At 36.8% G+C, this 21,198-nt stretch overlaps 1 long non-coding RNA gene across 1 annotated transcript; it reads left to right on the forward strand.

Moving 5' to 3' along the window:
* Positions 1 to 333: 333 nt before the first annotated feature.
* On the forward strand, positions 334 to 16,469 carry LOC141517119 (uncharacterized). Its single transcript, XR_012476798.1, has 3 exons — positions 334 to 462; positions 8,643 to 8,758; positions 16,225 to 16,469. It is a non-coding gene; the product is annotated as an uncharacterized LOC141517119 (long non-coding RNA).
* Positions 16,470 to 21,198: the final 4,729 nt, after the last annotated feature.

Here is a 21,198-nt window from a genome sequence, read left to right on the forward strand (position 1 = left end):
TGAATCTTTGGTATTCTACCTTCACACTACCTGCTGCAATATCACCTTTTGTATTCTCACATGCTTACTATAGTTCAGGCCCTTATCAACCCTTATTTGGATTTTTGAATAGAATTTTACTTAGTCTTTATGCTTCCACTCTTTCCTCCCCTCTACATAACTACTAAAATAATCTTCCAAAAAGCATAGGTTTGACCATTCTGTTCTCTTGCTGAAAAAAAATATCCATTTGTTTCTTTTTGCCTTTAGACAAAAGAGTAACTCTTTTTCTTGACATTTAAAATCCTTCATAATCTGGTTTCAGGTTTTTCTATACCCTACATTACAGGCAAGCAGGCTTGTTTGACATTTTCTGGACCCACCATTGTATTACCTTCTTTCATTCATTGCCCTGGCTATTATTTCCCATATTAGGAATGCATTCTCTTCTAGCAACACTTCCATCAAATTGCAACTCTACAGGTAAGAAAATGTAAGATAATCTAGGGAGGGCGGCTAGGTGGGGTGCAGTGGATAAAGCACGGGCCCTGGAGTCTCAGACACTTAATAATTGCCTAGCTGTGTGGCCTTGGGCAAGCCACTTAACCCCATTTGCCTTGCAAAAATATAAACAAAACAAAACAAAAAACAAAGATAATTTAGGGAAAGACCTCTAGGAAGCCTTCCTTATGTCTTTACTGTTATGGCTCTAAATTATCTTGTATTTATTTAATCATTTACTTCTCTTAATCCCTTCTCTTTTGACCCTCAGTAGAATGTAAACTTGAGAGGGTTAAGGACTGTTTTGCTTTCTTTTACCCTTTGTACCCTTACATCCTTGCATTTAAAAAAAATTATTTTTTGGATCAGACCTCTAATTTCATTGGAAAACTTGAACCCTTGCTCTTCCCTGAATCTAAGATCAGCTTTCTATCCACTATGCCAGGGTACTCCTCTGCCTTGCATTTAATTATGTGTTTAATAAATGTTGACTGAATTTGGGCTTCTTATGGGTGTTAGGAAAGTCACTGAATATTTTAAAGAGAGTAATAGGAAAATGTTTTCTGGTCATATGTCATATCTCCCTGCTCTCCACCCCTCATCCCTTCCCTACTTCTTTCAATAAACTTCAGTGATTCCCTATTCTTGGATAAAATACAAAATCCCCTGGCTTTTAAAATCCTTCATAACCTGACCCTAACCTACCTTATTCCTTTCTGAGTGAATTGAAGTCCAATGACAGTGGCCTTCTTACCTATCTTATTTGTATATTGTTTGCATGTTAATCCATGAGACTGAGTGCATTTGTACCTGAGTAGGTACTTTTTTTGTCTGACTTTATATTTGTTCACAGTGCCTGACAATTGATAGTGCTCAATAAATAATTGTTGACTAATTATACTAAGTAGTCTGGCAGCAGTATGCATAGTGGTTTTTGAAGGGAGAAGTTGAGGTAAGGATTCTATTACATTTTCCCTCCAGCTAGTTACACCAGAACTATTAAAAATCTTAAATTTTAATCAGTGGTTGGTTTTTTTCTCCTTATTAATCTTAGTAACTATGGAGGCATATATCTACAGGTTAGACAATGTTTTAAGAGCAATTACAAAGATAATGCACTAGGGGTGGCTAGGTGGCGTAGTGGATAAAGCACCTGCCCTGGAGTCAAGAGTACCTGGGTTCAAATCCGGTCTCAGACACTTAGTAATTACCTAGCTGTGTGGCCTTGGGTAAGCCACTTAACTCCATTGCCTTGCAAAAACCTAAAAAAAAAATGCACTAAAGATGTGTATTCAAGGTAAGAAGAGGTAATGGTTTATGTGATAGTTCACAAATAAATCATGTTGTATTAAGTATCAATAAATTTGAATTTATTCTACTTTAAAATTAGTTTTAGGGCAACTAGGATAGAAACTGGGGATTTGTAACTATGCTTTTAGTCTTAGAAGTAAGGCAACAAAGCCAAGATGTGATATGATTGACATTCTGTTGCCTGTCAGTCTTTAAAGAGAGAAAACTTTTTTCTTTTTTAGGTTTTTGCAAGGCAAATGGGATTAAGTGGCTTGCCCAAGGCCACACAGCTAGATAATTATTAAGTGTCTGAGGTCGGATTTGAACCCAGGTACTCCTGACTCCAGGGCCGGTGCTTTATCCACTATGCCACTTAGCTGCCCTGAGAGAAAACTTTTAAGCAGAATGCTTAAGCAGAACTGAAGTTCATTGTATTTAACCTTCTCTGAGTGTTTGGCTTATCCAAATTCCTTGCCAGTTAATATCTTCTCTAGAAATGCCCAACTACATCAATCCTTGAGAATAGGTGGTCTAACATGCTTTTTCTTCTCTTTTCCTGCCATGCTTCTTCCAAAACCCAATCCAAAACAATAAACTCCTAATTCTCTGCAACTTCCATATTTGTATTGATACTATTACTACTATCTTCATAGTCACCCAAGCCTGAAACCTTGGAGTCATCTTTGACTCTTGTCTTTCTCAGACAATCCACTTTTCTCTTCACACTCCTTCCCCCTTTCTTCTCCTATTCCAATCCTTTGCCAAATGCTGCCAAGCTTCCTTGGCAATCTCTTATATGCTATGCATCTTCTCCATGTGTACTGCTAAGACTAATTCAGTCCCTAACTCCCTCAGGTTATGTTATTACAGAAGCCTGATTGTTATCCCTACCTCTAGTCCTTCCCTTTTAGTTTTCAGTTGGCTGCCAAATTAATATTCCTAGTGCAGAGGTTAGACTCTTAGGGCCCTGTTCAAAAATTTTAAAGTGATCCCTTATTGCCTTTATCATAACATGCAGTTAGTTTGGCATTTAAGGCTTCCCATTCTGACTCCAACCAGCATTTCTAACCATATTTCAATCATTCTCTTTCCTATATACTGGATTACTAGGGGTTTTTTGGTAGCATGATATACTCCTGTCTTTCATATTTACAAACTTTTCCTGCTATGCTTAGATTGCATACCCTTCACATTCTCTACCTGCTAAAATCTTCTTATTTTAATAAATAAATATATTATATTAATTATATTAACATATATTATACCACATTATATTAATTATGTTTTATTAATTATATTATAATTATATTTATAAATAGAAATTTCTCTTTCCCTCATTCCTACTGCCTCTAGTCCAAAGTGATCTTTCCTTCAATTTTTCTAAAAGTATCTTGACTGGATACTTCTTATCATTTGTGTGTCCTCTATTAGTCTGTAAGTTCTATGAGGTCAATTGTGACTTTTCATCTTTGTGTCTCTGAATAGTATTTTCCACATTAATAATATGAAGTGACAAAAATTCATTTGAGTAGAACTTGGGCCAAATTAATGACTGGCAGAGCCAGAGTTATCTTTGTATCATGAAACCTTTTGGCTGGTGAAGTTTAGGTACATCACAGAATAATATTTTTAAATGCAGAACCTAAAATACATAGACTTAAAAAGAAACTAATTATAGTTAAATACAGTTATCAAAATATTAACAAATTCACATACCCTGGGTTAAGAACCCTTGCCCTGGTGGATAAATGAGGATTTTTCTTTCCATTCTGCCACAGGAAAACATCTGCATCTTCTTTCTGACCTTTCTCCTAGAACTCTGTGCCAAGCCTCAAACCGCAATTCTGTCAAATAATTCATTGGCTAACTTGGTGTTTTTTTCCTCTCAAAATCACTGCACATGGGAACCATGTACTTTCATATTTGTCCAATATTTTTAGTTGAGGAAAATATACTCATCCATTGTGTCTTACTAGCATGTTGCAAGTTCATCACAAGAAATTGATAGTTATAGTCAAGGGATTGTTGATACTAACTAAAATAGTTTTTCTTTCTGTAAGTGAAAAGTTCTGGGTGTTCTGGAACTGTCTACATTTATCAGAGAAGGATAATCGCATGTGAAGCCTCTGCTGATGAATGTAGTATTATTTGACCTTCCCTCCTTCTCCCTTCCCCCTCCCTCTCCCTTTCCCCATTTTCCTCCTTCCTCTCCTCCCTCCTTCTCTTTCTTCTTTCCTTTTACCCTTCCTTCCCTTTTTTACTTCATTCTTCCCTACCCAGGAGAATTGGTTAATGTTTGTCCTTCATTCTTGAAGAAGATCATGACATCAGGGAGGAATGCCATGCCAAGCACATGACTTGAATTTGAACGAGAGGTGGTTGGGCTAAGTCATCAGTCTCACTTTCTCCTCTGGAGTCATCTGGGTTCAATGGCCAGATTTGAATTAGGACAACCTGTAGATGGGCTCCAGATGGGAAATGAGGGTGAAGTGATTTGTCCAAAGTCACACAGCAAGTAAGAGACAAGTGTCTGAGTTCAGATTCAAACTCCTGTCCTCCTGACTCCAAGCCCAGTGCTCTATCCACTGTGCCACTTAGCTGCCCCAATGAGGATTAAATGATTAAATCACAAATATAGATAATGACTTGCCTAAGATCACAATGTAATAAGTTATAGAAGCAGGATTTGAATGCAGGTCCTTTGACTAAATTCAACATACTTTTCTTTCCCTTTTAGAATAAATTCAGAGAGACTTTGCCTAGTGACAGAAATGGAGAGATCAGAATTTGCATATTTTGTCTAGTTCTAACTAAACAAACTATTACTAGAAACTTCAAATGTTGTAGAAGGCTGAGCATGCTCTGGGACTCCTCATCAAGTGTGAAAACTAAGCCTGTAGCAGGTCACAGTGGTTGGGCTTGTAGAAAGTGCCAATCTTATGACCTTTCACTGAAGTTATTGAAAGGGGATATAAACTCAATTTGGATAATCTTTGCAGTGACTATTGAAGAATTCATCTCTGTCCCTGAAGGAAATTGCCTTGGAAGTCAGAAGATCTGAACTGGGATTCTCTATCATTTACTAGCCTTAGTTTCCTTTATAAAATGTGAGGCTTTAGACAATAAAATTTTAAAGATCTATACTGGCTCTAAAATTCTAGTGTTCTAGGAACTCTTCAATTCTCATGACATTCAGGTGAAAGGCAGATTAGTTGACAGTTGTGAAGGAAAAACTATAAAAATTAATGGAGATCGAAAGAATTGATGCCTTGAAGTATATATCTGGTCTTCATCACCCTGTGCCTTTTGGGTTGATGTATCTGTCTTTACCATTTTCCTTTATATTAAAAATTCTGTGCTAGGGAAGAATACTTCTTTTCCAATTTATGTTTTATAATAAAAAGGAGCTAGCTCAGCTGGGGCCCCAGATGCATGTTGGAAATGCTATGGTGCTGACCTAATTTATTAAAAAGAAAAGTTTCAGGAATGAAATTGTCTGAATGAACAGTCTGATTTGAGATTCTGCCTCTCAGTCTGACTTCCAAGTTTTTGCTTTTATTAAAAAAAAGAGTAATTTTGGAGGTTTAGATTTTTAATAAGTGGTAGCAGCTAAAATAGAAGGTAAATTAACCACAGCCTCAAGCCTGGAATGATCCAGGTCCAAGGGGAACAGAGAAATGAAATACGATGAAAATTAATATCTGAAAAGTGAGTTTCTGGACATGATCACCTCTATGAGGCTGCTTACCTGGGTTCAGAATGTGTGTTGATAAAAGGTGCTAGATTGGGTGAATTTACTCAATTCACCCAGGTTAAGACTTTCAAATCCATCTAAGGACCAATGTATTTGGGAGTGCATATTGGTAATACTTTAAGATATGTTCCTTCTTTTAAGAGAGAATGTTGAATTGCCCATCTCTCCAGACAAATATTTTAAGAGTTTAGGGGAGGTTATAATGAATGTCATGATATCAGCTTCTAAAAATTTAAAATATTTCTTGAATTATCCTGGATTCTTTTGTTATGGATCCTAGTAATTGTTTTAAATCATTATTAGAACTTTTTCCTTCTATTTTTAGCCTATTAATGCTTTTCAGGATTATAATTTCCTTACAAGTTCACTTGGAGTTGACTAAAAAAAGACTGTCTTTTATTTGTCTACAATGACATCTTTCTAGCTACAAGAAGGATGAACCCCTTATTTCTCCTGTTTTGTTTGACCCTATTTACTCAGTGGAGATGTCTTGATAATCCCTTCTCAGCCTTCATCTCCAATCTGGAGTTTCTGGAGAGATTAAAGAAAAGAGGTTGTCCAACATTATTAAATTCTGTCAACGTAAAGAGAGATTAAGAATTGGGGATTTCTAAAAGAGTCTGGCTTTTCACTAGTTGCAACCCATTTGATGATTAATGTTTTCTACTTTTTAAAAATTCTTTTTTTTTTGTTTTGTTTCTTGAAGTAAGCTTCCACTTAGCCAATTCCAATTTTTAAGGGATTGTTTTCTTCGGTGAGATTGTGTACCTCTTTTATCATTTGGCCAATTCTGCTTTTTAAGGAGTTATTTTCATCATTGAAGTTTTGTACCTCTTTTACCATTTGACCAATTCTGTTTCTGAAGGTGATATTTTCTTCAGAATTTTTTGTGCCTCTTTTACCAATGGTTAATTTCCTTCATAATTTTCTTGTATTTAAGTTGTTTCCCAATTTTTTTCTTTGCCACTCACTTAGTTTTTAAAAGCTTTTTTTTTTTGCTTTTTAAAACAACAACAACAACATGTTCTTTATCTCTTCCAGGAATTCTTGTTGGACTTGTGTCCAGCCTGCATTTTTCTTTGAGGCTTTGCTTGTAGAGATTTTCTTCTCTATTATCTTCTGATTCTGTTTTGAGTTTCTCACTTATCATAGCAGATTTTTTGACTTTGAACTTTATGTTATGAGTTGGGCTTTGCTTACTTGGGAAGTGAGAGGGTACTGTAAAAGTATTCAATGCCTCCAAAGGGTATGATCCAGGGAGAGGTATGGTCATTGCTTTCCTGGTCTTTTCTCTGGTTCTTGGTTCCTTGCAACCACAAGTGTGAACACTCCTCTCTCTGCCTTGTTCTGTGACCTGAACCTGGGCAATGGGCAGTAGAATTACCAAACAGTACCAGTAGCAGTCTAAGGCTTCCCCTATAATCTCTTTCTAACCAGTCCAATCCCTTTATTATATCTAGGAGGTGAAAATTGTCACTATTCCAGTGGTTGACTGTTGTCTCTGACTCCAAGACTCACAGCATAGTGTTTGCACCTATGTAGATGCATAGACCTCTCCTTCCAACATCCTGAATTGTCTTACGTTGAAAAAAATTTCTCAGCCCATCCTTTTGTTAGCTATGTCACTCCAGAATATGATTTGACATGTTAGTTTAAGTTGTTTGGAGGAAAATATTGGAAGAGTTTAGCTACAATGGTCTATCTCCTAATGCTTTAATGTTTTCTTGGGTTGTTTTTTTTTCCCCTAAGTTGACCCTATTACCCTGTTATTTGCACTAAGAACCCCTTGTAACATAATACTCTACTAGATATTATACCAATTTATTCAGCCATGTAACTTATTGAGTACCTTATTGCTTGCAGGTATAGGAGTTATGAAGGATACAAAATGGATAAGGTGCAATCCTTGCCTTTCTAAACCACAGCTCAGAAAAATCAGCTTCAAATAACTAAGGAGCCACTGCTACACAAAGACATAAATAGGTGATCCCTTCTTAATGCTACAAGGCTTTCAATTGGTTCCAGAACTGGGGTGAATACTGGGGTGAGCCTTCTACTTTGTCTCATCTTTTTCACATGGTTATTTAGAAGATGGGTAGGGTTCATGTCTGGCTGTAGAATGGAGTCTTAAATAGATATTTGTGAAAACACTTAGCACAGTGGTAGATGCTTAATGAATCCTTACTTATTCCTTCCTCTATGGAATTAATAAACTCCTACAGAGTTCAGCCCTAAGAACAATCTGATTCACCATGTTAACTTCACGTGTTGAAATTGGGATAGATCTGATGTGGGATCTCCCTTGTTCTGTGCTAGCTGAGGGCCAACCTTCCCTACTGAGGTGGTAGCCTTTATAAATAACTTTTGGAACCCTGAAGCAGGAGAGGCTCTCAATTTTAGTAGCAAGGAGCCATGGTCCTACTTGTCCTGATTGCCCTTCTGTCTTGCTCCCTCTTTCTGGGCTTACATCGAACACTGTGCTCAATGACCCATTTTCCATTAGGCCTGTCACCATTAATCTTTCCCAATTCCCTTCCCCCTTCTCCCCTCCAACCCTCCAAGGTCAGAGGAAATGGGTGAAAGCCAGAGAGAAAATAGCAACACCTTTGGAGCATACAGAACTTGGCTCTAATTGAGCTCTTCCTGTTGATTGGAATCTATTTGCATTCATTTTCAAAGAGGAAGATTTTTTTTTCCTCTTTCCTCAGATGGCCCTGTGCATCCAAGTAAAGCATCTGTGTGTGTCATCAATGATGTTGTTTAAGAAAAAAAATAGACGAGCTGTATTAGTCAAACTGAAAAAAATAATGTGATCTGTGATCTAAAAGAGGTCTCTCTGTTCTGGACTAAGGAAGCTGCAGCAGTGACAGTTTCTGCCATTTTGTCTCACATTTTACTTGGAAGACAAGGGATGGGTAGAAAGGGAGCACCAGTATTTTAGCCTCATAGATGAAAGGTTGCTTTGTAGTAATATAGCTGCTTTCATCAACGTGGTTATGAAAGCTTTTAAAAACATTAACTTATTAAACCTCCCATCTCTTTGTTGTAGGTGATAAGCAACATTCATCTTTATCATCATCAAAGCTAATACAATCTTAATTTTTCATTGTCATTGTAGGCCACAGACTTCAGTCTCTCCAGTTCAACACTGCACTGTTAAGGCAGAAAACCAGGTTCTTGCTACCCAGGAGCTTGTACCTTACAAACAAAATAAGAGAACTGTGAACCCCCGGAGTAAGTAGAAATGTAAAAAGGGGAAATGAGGATTTCCAGTTCCTTTCTCAAAAGGCTTATTATGCTTTTGTTTACATTTTCACATTTGTTAATACTGTTAGACTTAGGAAATCATTTGGAAAGGAATTATGTATGTATATATATATGTATATATATATATATATATATATATATATATATATATATATGTATATAATTCTGGTCCTTAGAACCTATTACTATGATAAATATTGAGATCTGGAGCCAAGTTCTGATTTCTAGATTACCAGATTTACAACACTCCCTACTGGAAGGGACTGTTGTATTGAAATAGCTTTGAAAATTGTAAAGGGCTATATTTCAGTTACTTGTCATTGCTGCTGTTAGAAGCTTGGTGTAGGTAGATAGAGGGACAGCCATTGTTGCTTTTTGATCATGGGCAGTTCTCTTAACCTCGCAGTGACCCAGAAAGCTCTCTCAGATCATAACTTCTCAACTAGTTACTGATTTGCATTGGGTGGTGGGTGAAGCAGCACATTGGAAGTTCCCTATATTGGTGAAATCTTGGATATAGAAATCCCATTCCCCAAAATTTTATTTTAAAAACTACTTATTAAAAATAAAAACAAAATTCCATTACAAAAGCTTTTTAAATTATACTTTGTAAAGCATCATGGAAATTTAGCCAAAACAACTATTTGTGTCCTTATTAAACTTATTGTCTAGTAGGAGAATAAAACTACAACATAGCTATATTATTTATATAATATTATGGATTATAGTTCTTTTAGGTCTTTTCCTTAGACCTCATGTGGTCCTGAGTCAATGTAATAGACAGCAGGAGATTAGGGAAAGCTATATAGATGATGTAGCATTTGAATTGGGCCTTAAAGGATGGATAAGTAATAACTCACATTTAAATTTTTTTTTTTTTTTAGATTTTTGGCAAGGCAAATGGGGTTAAGTGGCTTGCCCAAGGCCACACAGCTACTTAATTATTAAGTGTCTGAGACTGGATTTGAACCCAGGTACTCCTGACTCCAGGGCTGGTGCTTTATCCACTGCGCCACCTACCTGCCCCTCTCACATTTAAATTAATTGACACTTTAAGGTTTGTAGATATTTACATGCTTTTCAGCATTATACATTTTATCCCCCTTTTTAGGTGATGAAAAATGTACTTATGGTTATATAACTAGTAAGTGTTAGAGGTAGGACTCAAACTCAGGTCTTTCTGACTTCTAATTCCAATTAACTATTTGATATGCTCTACTCATCCCTTAGTTCAATAGAACAAAGGACATACCAGCCTCAAGGAAAAGCATGGACAAAAAGGATGATAAAAGGAAAGTACAATGTGTAGAGGGAACAGAATAGTCCAGTTTCTCAAAAGTGTACAATAGTTTTTTGACTAGTGGGTAATAATTTGAATTAAATTCTAGTACAAAGAGATCCATAGTAAAGCTAATCTTTTCTTCTAAACCTACTGTTCTTTGTAACTTTTCTTTATCTGAGAAGAGCATCTCCATCTTTCTAAATTTCCCAGTTTTTTAACTTTAGAGTCATTCTTATCTCCGAACTCCCAGCTAACATCAGTTGCCAAGGCTGGCTTATTATATTCTACAACATTCCCACCCTTTTTCCCACTCACATAACCACTACTCTGGTTCAAACCTTCTTCACTTTTCACCTAGACTCTTTTTTGTTGTTGTTTTTTGCAAGGCAATGGGATTAAGTGACTTGCCCAAGGTCACACAGTAAGTAAGTATTAAGTGTCTCAGGTCCACCTGACTCTAGGGTTGATGCTCTGTATACTGCACCACCTAGCTGCCCCTTCATCTAGGCTCTTGCAATAGCGCCCTAATTAGTCTCCCCATCTTCAGTTTACCCCTTCATCAATGCATCCTCCACACACCAAACTGATTTTTCTTGTGTGTAGGACTGACCTATATTGCTGACCTGCTTAGGAAGCTTCAAGAAGTTGTCTTGTTACTTCTAGGATAAGAAGCTGTCTCTTACTTCTAGGATAAGATATATAAACTTCTGTCTTTAACACACATAACATTCTCACTACACCTCCTTCCTTCCACATTCTTACCTCTCTACCTTTCTTTCCAGAAAGATATATTATTCTCCTTCACATTTTCTGTATTTCAGTCAGACTGTTCTAATTATTGTTTGTACTTGACTTTCATCTTCTATTGTTTTGTCTTTTTTCTAATCTAGCACCTGTGTTCTCCTTCCTCACCTTCATTTCTTGGAATCTCTAGATCTTGTCAAAGAAAACTTGTGTCATTTCCTATATGAGACTTTTCCTAATCTCAGCTGTGATTCCTTTATCCTGCATGAATCTCCACACACAAAATTATATTGCATTGACTTATATTTGAATATGTTGTTTGCCTGTTCCTCTCCTCTTCTTGATTCATGTAAACTTGAGGAAGGGCAGGGACCATTGTCATTCACTACACATTTATTAGGCACTTACTGAGTACCCCATGTCAAGGTATGGGAATACAAAGAAAGGCAAAGACCATCTTTCCTCTCAAGGAGCTCTTGGTCTAATGGGGCTATGTACAAACAAGCTTTATCTAAGATACAGGGAAGGCACTAGAATTAAGGGAGATTGGGAAAAACTTCTTGCAGAAGATGAGATTTTTAGCTGTGTCTTGAGGAAAATCAAGGAGGCCAGAAAGCAGAGATGGAGAAGAGCATTCCAGGAATGAGAGACCACTAATGAAATGACCTGGAGTTAGCATGGAGGCCTTGATGGTGGAGTGGATTGCGGGGATGTAAGAAAATTGGATAGATAGTGGAGGTGATGAATATCCTTATATACCAGCCTGAAGATTTTATATTTGATCAAGGACAGCAGTGAACAGAGTGTCTGACCTGGAATCAGGAAGGCTCATCTACTTCCTATCTGTGTGTCCCAGGGTAAGTCACTTAACCTTTTTTGTCTCAGTTTCCTCATCTGTAAAATGAGCTGGAGAAGGAAGTGGCAAACCACATCAGTATTTCTTGGCAAAGGCAAGAAAAATCTCAATGAGGTCATGAAGAGTTTCACATCACTGAAAATGACTGATAATCACAGATGATAGGGAGTCACTGGATTTTATTGAGTAGGAGGTGACATGGTTAGACATAGGCTTTAGGAAGATCATTTTGATAGCTGAGGGGAGGATAGACTAGAGTAGGGAGAGACTTGAGGCAAGGAGGCTGACAGTAGCCTGTCTATTTCAATAGTCCAAATGTGAAGTGATAAGGGTCTGTACAATATGGGTGGCAATGTCAGAGGAGAGAAAGGACTAGGAGGGATGTTATGAAGATAAAATTAAAAGACCCTGACAGGAGTGAGAGAGATTGAAGATTTGAACATGATTCCTGGGTGAGGAAAAGATGGTGGAAACTCTCAAAAGCAATATAGAAATTTGCTTAGATAGGAGAACCAGGAGAAAAAGTCACATAGTGTATCAAAAATAAGAGAGTGGTCAACACTTAAAGACTACAGAGAAGTCAAGAAGGATGGGGATTGAGAAAAGACTTAGATTTGGCAATTCATTACTGACTTTGCAGATGGCAGTTTTGATTGAATGCTGAGGTTGGAAGCCCAGGTATAGAAGGAAGGTTAATAAGAGTGAGAAGAGAGGAAGTGGAGACACTTACAGTTAGCCTTTTCACGACTTTTCACAAATGGAAGGAGAGATATGGGGTGATAGCTGATGGAGATGGATAGTTCAAGTAAGGGTTTTTGAGAACTGGGGAGACATGGGAATGCTTTTGGCAGTAGGGAAGCAGCCAATAAAAAAGAGAGGTTTATTTTTTGCATCTGTAGTGTCTTCCAAATATTAGGCACAAAATTGCTGAAATGAACTGAGTATTTAACATTTTTTTAATTAAATTGCATCACATGTATGGTTCCTAAATAAAGATTCATGTTGCTGATAGACTGATTTAGCTACAGGATCATTTTCTTATGTCCAATAATATGACTTCATTAGTATAGGGATCTCCCAATATAAGCTTTTTTTTAAATTAAAAAGTGGCTTCAAAGACCATTTAGTCCAATCCTTTGCCCAAAGCAAAAAGTCTTCTATATTGTCCCTGAGACATTGCCCTGCCTCTTTTTCCAGCTGTTTAGGAACTCTGATTATGTGAAATTTACTTTTTTTTTAAGGTTTTTTTTTTGCAAGGCAAATACATCTAGGTAATTATTAAGTATCTTAGGTCGGACTTGAACTCAGGTCCTCCTGACTCTAGGGCCAGTGCTCTATCCACTGCACCACCTAGCTGCCCCTGAAATTTACTTTTTTTATTTTTTTCATTTTCTTTAAGGTTTTTTTTTTTTTTTATTATTTTTGCAAGGCAAATGGGGTTAAGTGGCTTGCTCAAGGCCACACAGCTAGGTAATTATTAAGTGTGAGACCAGATTTGAACCCAGGTACTCCTGACTCCAGGGCCGGTGCTTTAACCACTACGCCACCTAGCCGCCCCCTGAAATTTACTTTTAACATTAAGCTGAGCTGAAACTTGCCTCTGAAAGTTTTGTTGATTTTGTTTCTATTTCTGGATTTAGTCTGTTCTGTTTTTCACAGGGCAGTCCTGCAAGTATTTTAAGACAAATTTCTTATCAATTCCTTCTAGCTCAAGGATTCAGTTTTGCCTAATCCCTTCTGTAGTGAAGTGAGAAAAAGAGGAATTTTCACCTCAGGTATCATTGTAGCATCTATGGAAATATCTACAGTACATGCATATTTCATGAGGCAGAAGGTGACTATAAAAAGGGAGAACATCTAGTCTGCCATGAGGCATTGATGCTTCCTTAGATTAGAGGTCTTGGGTTTGGAGCTGTTCTGAAAATGTGCTGAGCCAGCTCCTGGAAGCTACTGAAGTAAGATTTGTGAAATCTTTGAAAGGGGCTGAAGAGGGTTAGGAGAGGCATTCTTCTGGTCTTAGATTTCCACATCATCCTTAGCTTCAGTTCTGCTCCACTGGAATGACAGGAAAGAGCTTTTCATTTTTGCCTAAATTATGGCCTGACATAGGGTGATTGAATCCAGGCTGTGCTAATCTTCTAATGTTTTTCTAAGTGCCCTTTTCAGGAATTAGCCTGTAATCCTATTATCCAGTTGACTAGAGAGGAAAATTGATTTTGGGGAATACAATTAGAAGAAGTGATCTGGAGAAGTCAACCACTGCATCTTATAAGAGGACTGTTTTTATTCTTTGAATAATGTAAAGTAAAAACCCTGCAGTTTGTGGAATAAAGATTGAAACACTAATTCAAAGGAGTGAATTTCATATCTATCATTAACTTGACTTGTTCAGATAAAATAAAATAAAATAAAAATCAAAACTTTGAAGGAAGACTTTTGTGCTGAAGAGGCTTTAAAAGAGATGGTCTATGTGCATAACCAGGTCAGGGCCTGAATCTTTGAACTTTCTCATTTCTATTAAATTAGTAGGTGATACCTCGACATTTATTTATATTCTACAATTTGTACTGGTTTATTTGTTTAACCAGTGTTATCTGTTTCTCTAGGGTCTATTTGCCAGGGTCAGTTCATACCATTTTGATGTGTTAAATCATAAATGTTCATGGGTTTGCTTTTTAATTCCCAAGGTCAATCAGTGGATTGACCTTTTGGATTCCTTTTGGAAGATCACCTAAAAGGATTAGAATAATAGTTCCATTAGGCTGGAAATAGCAAATCAATTGATTGTGCTTATATTGGCTATTCCATTTGATAATTGATAGCATGGTCTGAAAATAATCATAGCTAGCATTTATTTTGCACTTTTAGGTTTTAAAAATCCCTTTATAAAATCTCATTTGATTTTTTTTTTTGAGGCTATCAGGATTAAATGACTTGCCAGGGTCACACAGCTAATAAGTGTCTGAGGCTGGATTTGAACCCAGTGCTCTATCCATTGTGCCATCTAGCTGCCCCCTCATTTGATCTTCACAATAACCCTGGGAGGTAGGTGTTATAATTAATCCTATTTTATAGGTGAGAGAACCGAGGCAAATAGAAATTAAATGATTTGCCCAGGGTTTGACAGCCTTTTAATATTTAAGCTTGGATTTGAACTGACTGCAGGTCTTCCTAACTGCAGGCTCAATCATCAATTCACTTGTTGCCTAGCTGTTAGTGTCTTTGACACCTACCTCTTGTGTAAAGACAATTAACTAGCTAAAGTTCTTAGCAAGAAACAACAATGAAGGAATTCACAAATTATTCCTTGCTAGACTTGAAACAAATGAGCTAATGATTTGTTTACCCATCTGATGAACACTTAATTCCAGATTACTGACCATTAGTGTCTATCAATACATGAATCTGCAATTGGATTACACAAGTATGTTTAAATTTTACATTGGGGAGTTGGCTATTGAACATCTCTGATCATGGGAAATAGGCAGATTTCAATTTAGTTTCTAGTCTGAGTTAGAAACTGGAAGACAGAACATGAATTTCCTTAATGCTTTTTCTGATGTGATGATTAGTTGACATTTTTAATATAGATATAATGATAATACTAATACTAATAGACACTAATTACAAAATTCTTTAATTTTTACAAAACACTTTGCAAATGGTCTCATTTCATATAGACAATGTGCCACCTAGCTGCCTGCATAGTTATTGGAAACTTTGTGCCTCTGTTATAGGCTCTCTGAGGGTATAAATGAAGTATAACAAAATCCCTGTTTATAAGGAACTCACATAGATAACATATAGAACACTGGACTGGGAGTTAGGAGAACTAAGCTTCATTCTTTTTATACTATTGACTTGGCATCTCTTAGTAGTCATTCCTAATCTTTCTTTATCTAGTTAATTTTTCAAAGATGGAATAAACTAAACATCTTGTGTCACCTTGGAAAATAGTTCTCTATGTTTTATGGATTCCATAGCTTCATTGCTGTGATTAATAATATTTAGTAATAATCTTTCATATTTGAGAATGTCCTTGGCAGTAACATTTCTGATTCTAGGTTGCCCTATAGTTGTTAAAACATTTTCTCCTTAAATATCACTAAATAATTAATAGAATTCAGAGATTACTAAAACTGAAACTGAACTCAGAGATCATTTAGTCCAATGCTCTCATTTTACAGATAAAGAAAAGGAAGATGAGAGAAGGTAATTGATTTACCCAAGGACACAACAGTAGGGAGAACCAGACTTGAGTTTTGGACTGGTGTCTTATGATTCCAAATTTGATGTTCTTTCTACTGTAAGATTAAAAAAAACCCCAGAGAAATAGCACCAGATATTCTAAATATTACCTAAAGAGACTTTTTTTTTGTACAGTCCAGCCTCTTTTACTTCTCCGAGTTGAGGATGTGGGGAAAGATCAGTCTGAATTTGAATGAGTAAAAAAGACTGAAATATGAACTTTTCCTTTAAATGGGAGGAATTCTGGTTATCCCTTTTTCCTTTTCTTCCATTTTTTTTCTTTACTTCTGTTTTGTTTTTCAGGTTTTCAGCAAAACAGGAACTGTAAGCCTGAGACTTAGAAGGGCGGAGGCAGAACTAATGAAGGAGTTCATCACCCAAATGGTACAAACCCTACTGAGGATTAACATCGACAATGTTGATTCAGGCCATTTGATTATGTACGGATGTCAAGTTTGGTCACCTTGTCCTGTACAGTGGTTAAGTGAGGCGTTAAATGAAGTTGTTTTGACTCTCCTTATTGCATTTTTCTACTGAATCAATAAAGAATTTGCTCCCCTTCCCTTCTGCATCTCCTTCCTCCCCCAATTCCATACTCTTTCATTGATTTTTTTCCCTCCCTCTAGGCATATAAAGTACTTGTATTTCTCTTTTTAATGACAAATCAATTTCAGCACCTTAATGTAACAGAGTTGGGAAAGCAGTAACAGTTTAAGGATTTTTACTGTGCTCTCTCTAATCTTTCTGTTTAAAAAGCTCAAGTCATCCATGATTGATGGAGGACATTAGTGAGGGAAGTTAGCATCATTTTGATTTATTCTGTTTACACTGGAAGCTGCTTTCTTTCTTGTCTTTGGTTAATAATGAGAAACAAATTGAAAGGTGGGGTGGAGAGGAAGGAAGGAGAGTGACAAAAGGTTAAGAGATTTCTTTTTTGTTGAAAGGATTGGGAGATTTTGTTAAATTCAGTGTCATTTTAGCATTGAGAGACCAGTTGAGACTCAACACATCAGACCAGGCAAATGGAATCAGAGAGATATGGAGAGATGTGCTGTGGCTCAAAGTTAATGTGGCCACATTTATTTACCTGGTGAATTGAGTCTAAGGAGGGTGAAATACAGGGGATCTAAGAATTGATGGGAAGTCATGGAAATCTAGAATTTTGTTGTTGAAAGAATCATCTGGAAGGGCTTCCATTCCAGCATGAGCTTGGTGAAATCATTGAATATGCCAGGTGTTTATGATGTTCTTGTGATCCAAGCATTGACATACATTAAGCTATCCCTGCCCCTTGAGGACCTTCCTGGAGAGGTGAGGGGGAGATAAGATGAAGGGAACATACAACAGACAAACAATAAATACAAGTTAGTTTGAGGGGGGGACAGGGAGGGTCAGGAAGGCTTTGCATATGGGAATAGCATCTGCCCTGAACTTTGAAGGAGCCAAGGATTCGAAAAGGTGAAGGTGAGGAAGGGAGTGTAGTACAGGCATCAGGGCACTGCCAAGGCAAAGATGTAAATTTTAGGTCAAGGAATATTAGGTTTTTGGATCATATAGCAGGCCACTCTGGCTGGAATGTGGACTGTGTTAAGGAGAATAATATAAAATTTTGTAATGAAAAATGGGAGTCGGATTATGGAGGCTCTCAAATACCAGACAGAAAAATTCGTATTTTATCCTAGGAAGGTTCTGAAGATTTTAGGGGTCTGTGGTCAATTATGTACTTTCAGAGCTTAATTTTAGCAAATTTGTGGAGGTTGAATCAGAGAGGGGAGCAACTGGAAGCTGGGTGAGCAATTAGGAAGATATTTCCATAGTTCTGGTCAGAGGTGATCAGTGTCTGAACTGGAGTGAAATCTATATGCATAGAGTAGAAATAAAGCAACTAGGCCTGGAGTCAGGAAGACTGGAGTTCAAATCCTGCCTCATTGCTAGTTTTTGTTTATTTAATTGTCTAGCTTTTAGTTAATAATAATGTTAATAACTTTTACTTATCCTCTTTAAAAATCCTCAGACCTAGCACCACTGATTTGTATCCAATTCCTTTAAATGGGAGGAATTCCAGTTCTCTCTTCTTCCTTTTCTTCTTCCCACCCTTCTTCTTTTCCATTTTGTTTTTCAGGCTTTCAGCAGTACAGCCTAAATGTAAGTCTGAGACTAACCTTTACCTACTTGTTTCCTCTTCTAAAAGGGAAATCCTTAATAACATCTACCTCCCAGATTTGTTGTGAGGATCATATGAAATAATATTTACAAAGCACTTACTACAGTGTCTGGTGCACAGTAGGTAGTAATTATATAGTTATATAGATGGCAGCTATTATTGAATTTGAAAGATACGAATGTAGAATTGACAAAACTTATCAACTAAGAAAATCTATCCTGAGGCTCATAAATGAATGCATAAATACAACATTTATAAATTTATTAGCGTGTCAAATGCTTGGGCATACAAATAAAAGTCAACAAAAATAACAGTGGCTAGCATTTATAGAGTTCTTTAAGGCTGCAACATTCTTAGAACTTCACAATTACCCTGGGCGGCAAGTGTTATAAATGGCTGCATTTTATAGACGAGGACACTGAGGCTTAGAGAGGTTAAGTGATTTGACCAGGGTCACACAGCTTAGTATTTATGAGGCAGCATTTTAAACTCGGGTCTTCTTGAAGACTGTCTCTACCTTCAAAAAGCTTTTGCTTTTTAAAAGAAGGAGATAACATGAAGAGGTGGCTAGGAAAGGGTGTTTTGATCTGAGAAGCCAAAGGGATAGTTGGTGGAATAAGAGCAATCTTTGGATTCCTTTTTTCCTCAAAGAAATGACTGTATTGATTTGATTTCAGTTCTTTTAGTAAGAGGTAGAAGGAGTGTGAATGATGGTGCAGTACATCAAAAGGGTCAAAAATAGCTGGAATAAAGTTGAGAACCACAGGGAGTTCAGAACTCCTCCTGGGCATAGCCTCTGGAGATCAAGTTTGGAGGATAGAACAGTGGCAGTAGCAGAGACAAAACTTCCAGCCAGAGTGAAAATGAGGATACATGGGCACAATGAGATTAATTTATGTGGAAAATAAGGCTGGGCTATGATCCCTGAAATTTCATCAGCTTTGAATCCTATGATACTGTTGCAGTTCTTCTACCCCACATACATTGAGACTGTTCTGAAAAAAAAGATTGTTCATTTGAGTAATTTAATTGCCCCCTAATTGCCAGTTTCCTTTTTACAGATGAAGAAACAAAGGCAACACAGAGATTAATGACTTGCCCAGGATCACACAACTAATAAATATCTAAGATGGGATTTAAACCCAGGTCTTCTTGATTCCAGGGTTCAGTGCTGTATCCACTTTGTCCTGCTGCCTCTTGTAATCACATTCTAGCCATCTCTGTGCCTTCTCAATTTATCATTATTTTTAGGGATAAAGGAGATACCATTAGGAATCTAGAAACAGATAATGGATCTTTGTAGTTGATTAAACCCTTAAAAAACTAAAAGAGACATGCTATGACTTCTTGCCTGCCTGTTACTGTAAATGGAGTGCTGACTCAGAGAATTGAGAGAAAAACTGACATTTCTTTGGGGCTTTCAGGTTCACAAAGTAGCATGCTACTAAAATAGGACTCACTAAGAAAGGAGACTAAGAAAAGAGCCCAGCTGATTTGTTTTACAGGCAGAGAAACTGGGGCCCAGAGAGTGTTCATTTGTAGGCATTTTACAAATGACTGTTGATTGATTGATGCACGTGATTTATTAAAAGTCATGTGGCATACTCTTAGAATGAAGTAATGCTTCTCAAATTAATTTTTTCCCCTTTTATGACCCAGGCACACCATGGAAATCTCAATAGGCTTCTCTATCCATGTGACTATCTGTGCGACTAAAAGATCTCATACCTACATACATATATACATATATACATACATGGTATGTACCTACCTAGAACATCATCCCTGCCCATGCTCTGAGATAGAATGGCATAGGATTCTCTCCACTCTCCTAAGCTGTCTTGCTTATTTGGGTAGCATTAACACTTTCTCTAAGTGGTAGGTAGCAGGTTTAACAGCACCCCAGCAATGGTATTTATAAGCAGAAATTTTTTATGTTGGTTTATGGTTTGGGTGTGTCCTTTATATGTTTCTTAGAAGGTTATTTATTATACTGGGAGGCACAACCAGAATGAAGGAAAAATATTGATGAATTCATGTCTGAGCACACTCATTTGTACCAAGCAGATTATGTAATTTCCAGCAGGTTAAAGGTTAGTTTTACTGGGTTCAAACTTGACTCACCTTGTATGACAAGGCAACAGGCTTGTTTTATCTAACGATATTGGCTTATTTGCAACCAGGTGGCGTAGTGGATTAACTGCTGAACTCAGAGTGAGGAAGATTTGAGTTCAAATCTCCTCTCAGATAGTTACTCTTTGTGAGATCTTTGGCAAATCACTCAGTCTCAGTTCCTTCATTTGAAAAATGACTATAATAATATCTACCTCACTAAGTTGTTATTGAGATTACATTTGTAAAGCACTATATAAATGCAACCTATTATTATCTGTCATCAGAGCTCACTTGTCTAAGTCACTTGACAAATTGTAATTTGTCTGTAATCATGAGAAGCAAATTGAAAGGTGAATTAGATAAGTTTATTTGTGTTCATTTTTTAGTTATTTGAAGGAAATTATAAATTCCTTTAAGGCAATGGTGTCAAACAGAAAATCCTTGCCTCTGACATGTTTACTTAGAAAGCTGCAGATTAACATTATCTATGTTGGCTTGCATTTTTGTTTATTTTTGTCAAACATTTTCCAATTGCATTTATATTTTTAAACATATTTACATTTTATCATATTGTGAAAGTAGAATCAGGACAAAAGGAAAAAACTATGAGAAAGAAAAAAACAAAAAACATAGTATGCTCTAATCTGCATTCAGATTTCATGGTTCTTTCTTTGGATGTGGATGGCATTTTCCATCACAAGTCTTTTAGAATTACCTTTGATTAGTGTATTGCTGAGAAGAGCTAGTATCATAATTGATCAGCACACAATGTTGCTGTTACTGTGTACAATGTCCTCCTGGTTCTGCTCATCATCAGTTCACGTAAATCTTTCCAGGTTTATCTGAAATCTATTTACTCATCATTTCTTTTTTTTTTTTTTTTTGCACAAGGCAGTAGGGCCAAGTGACTTGCCAAGGTCACACAGCTAGGTAATTTTTGAGTGTCTCAGATCAAATTTGAACTCAGGTCCTACTGACTTCAGGGCCAATGCTCTATC

Source organism: Macrotis lagotis, chromosome 1, assembly GCF_037893015.1.
Source record: "Macrotis lagotis isolate mMagLag1 chromosome 1, bilby.v1.9.chrom.fasta, whole genome shotgun sequence".
NCBI classification, from domain to species: domain Eukaryota; kingdom Metazoa; phylum Chordata; class Mammalia; order Peramelemorphia; family Peramelidae; genus Macrotis; species Macrotis lagotis.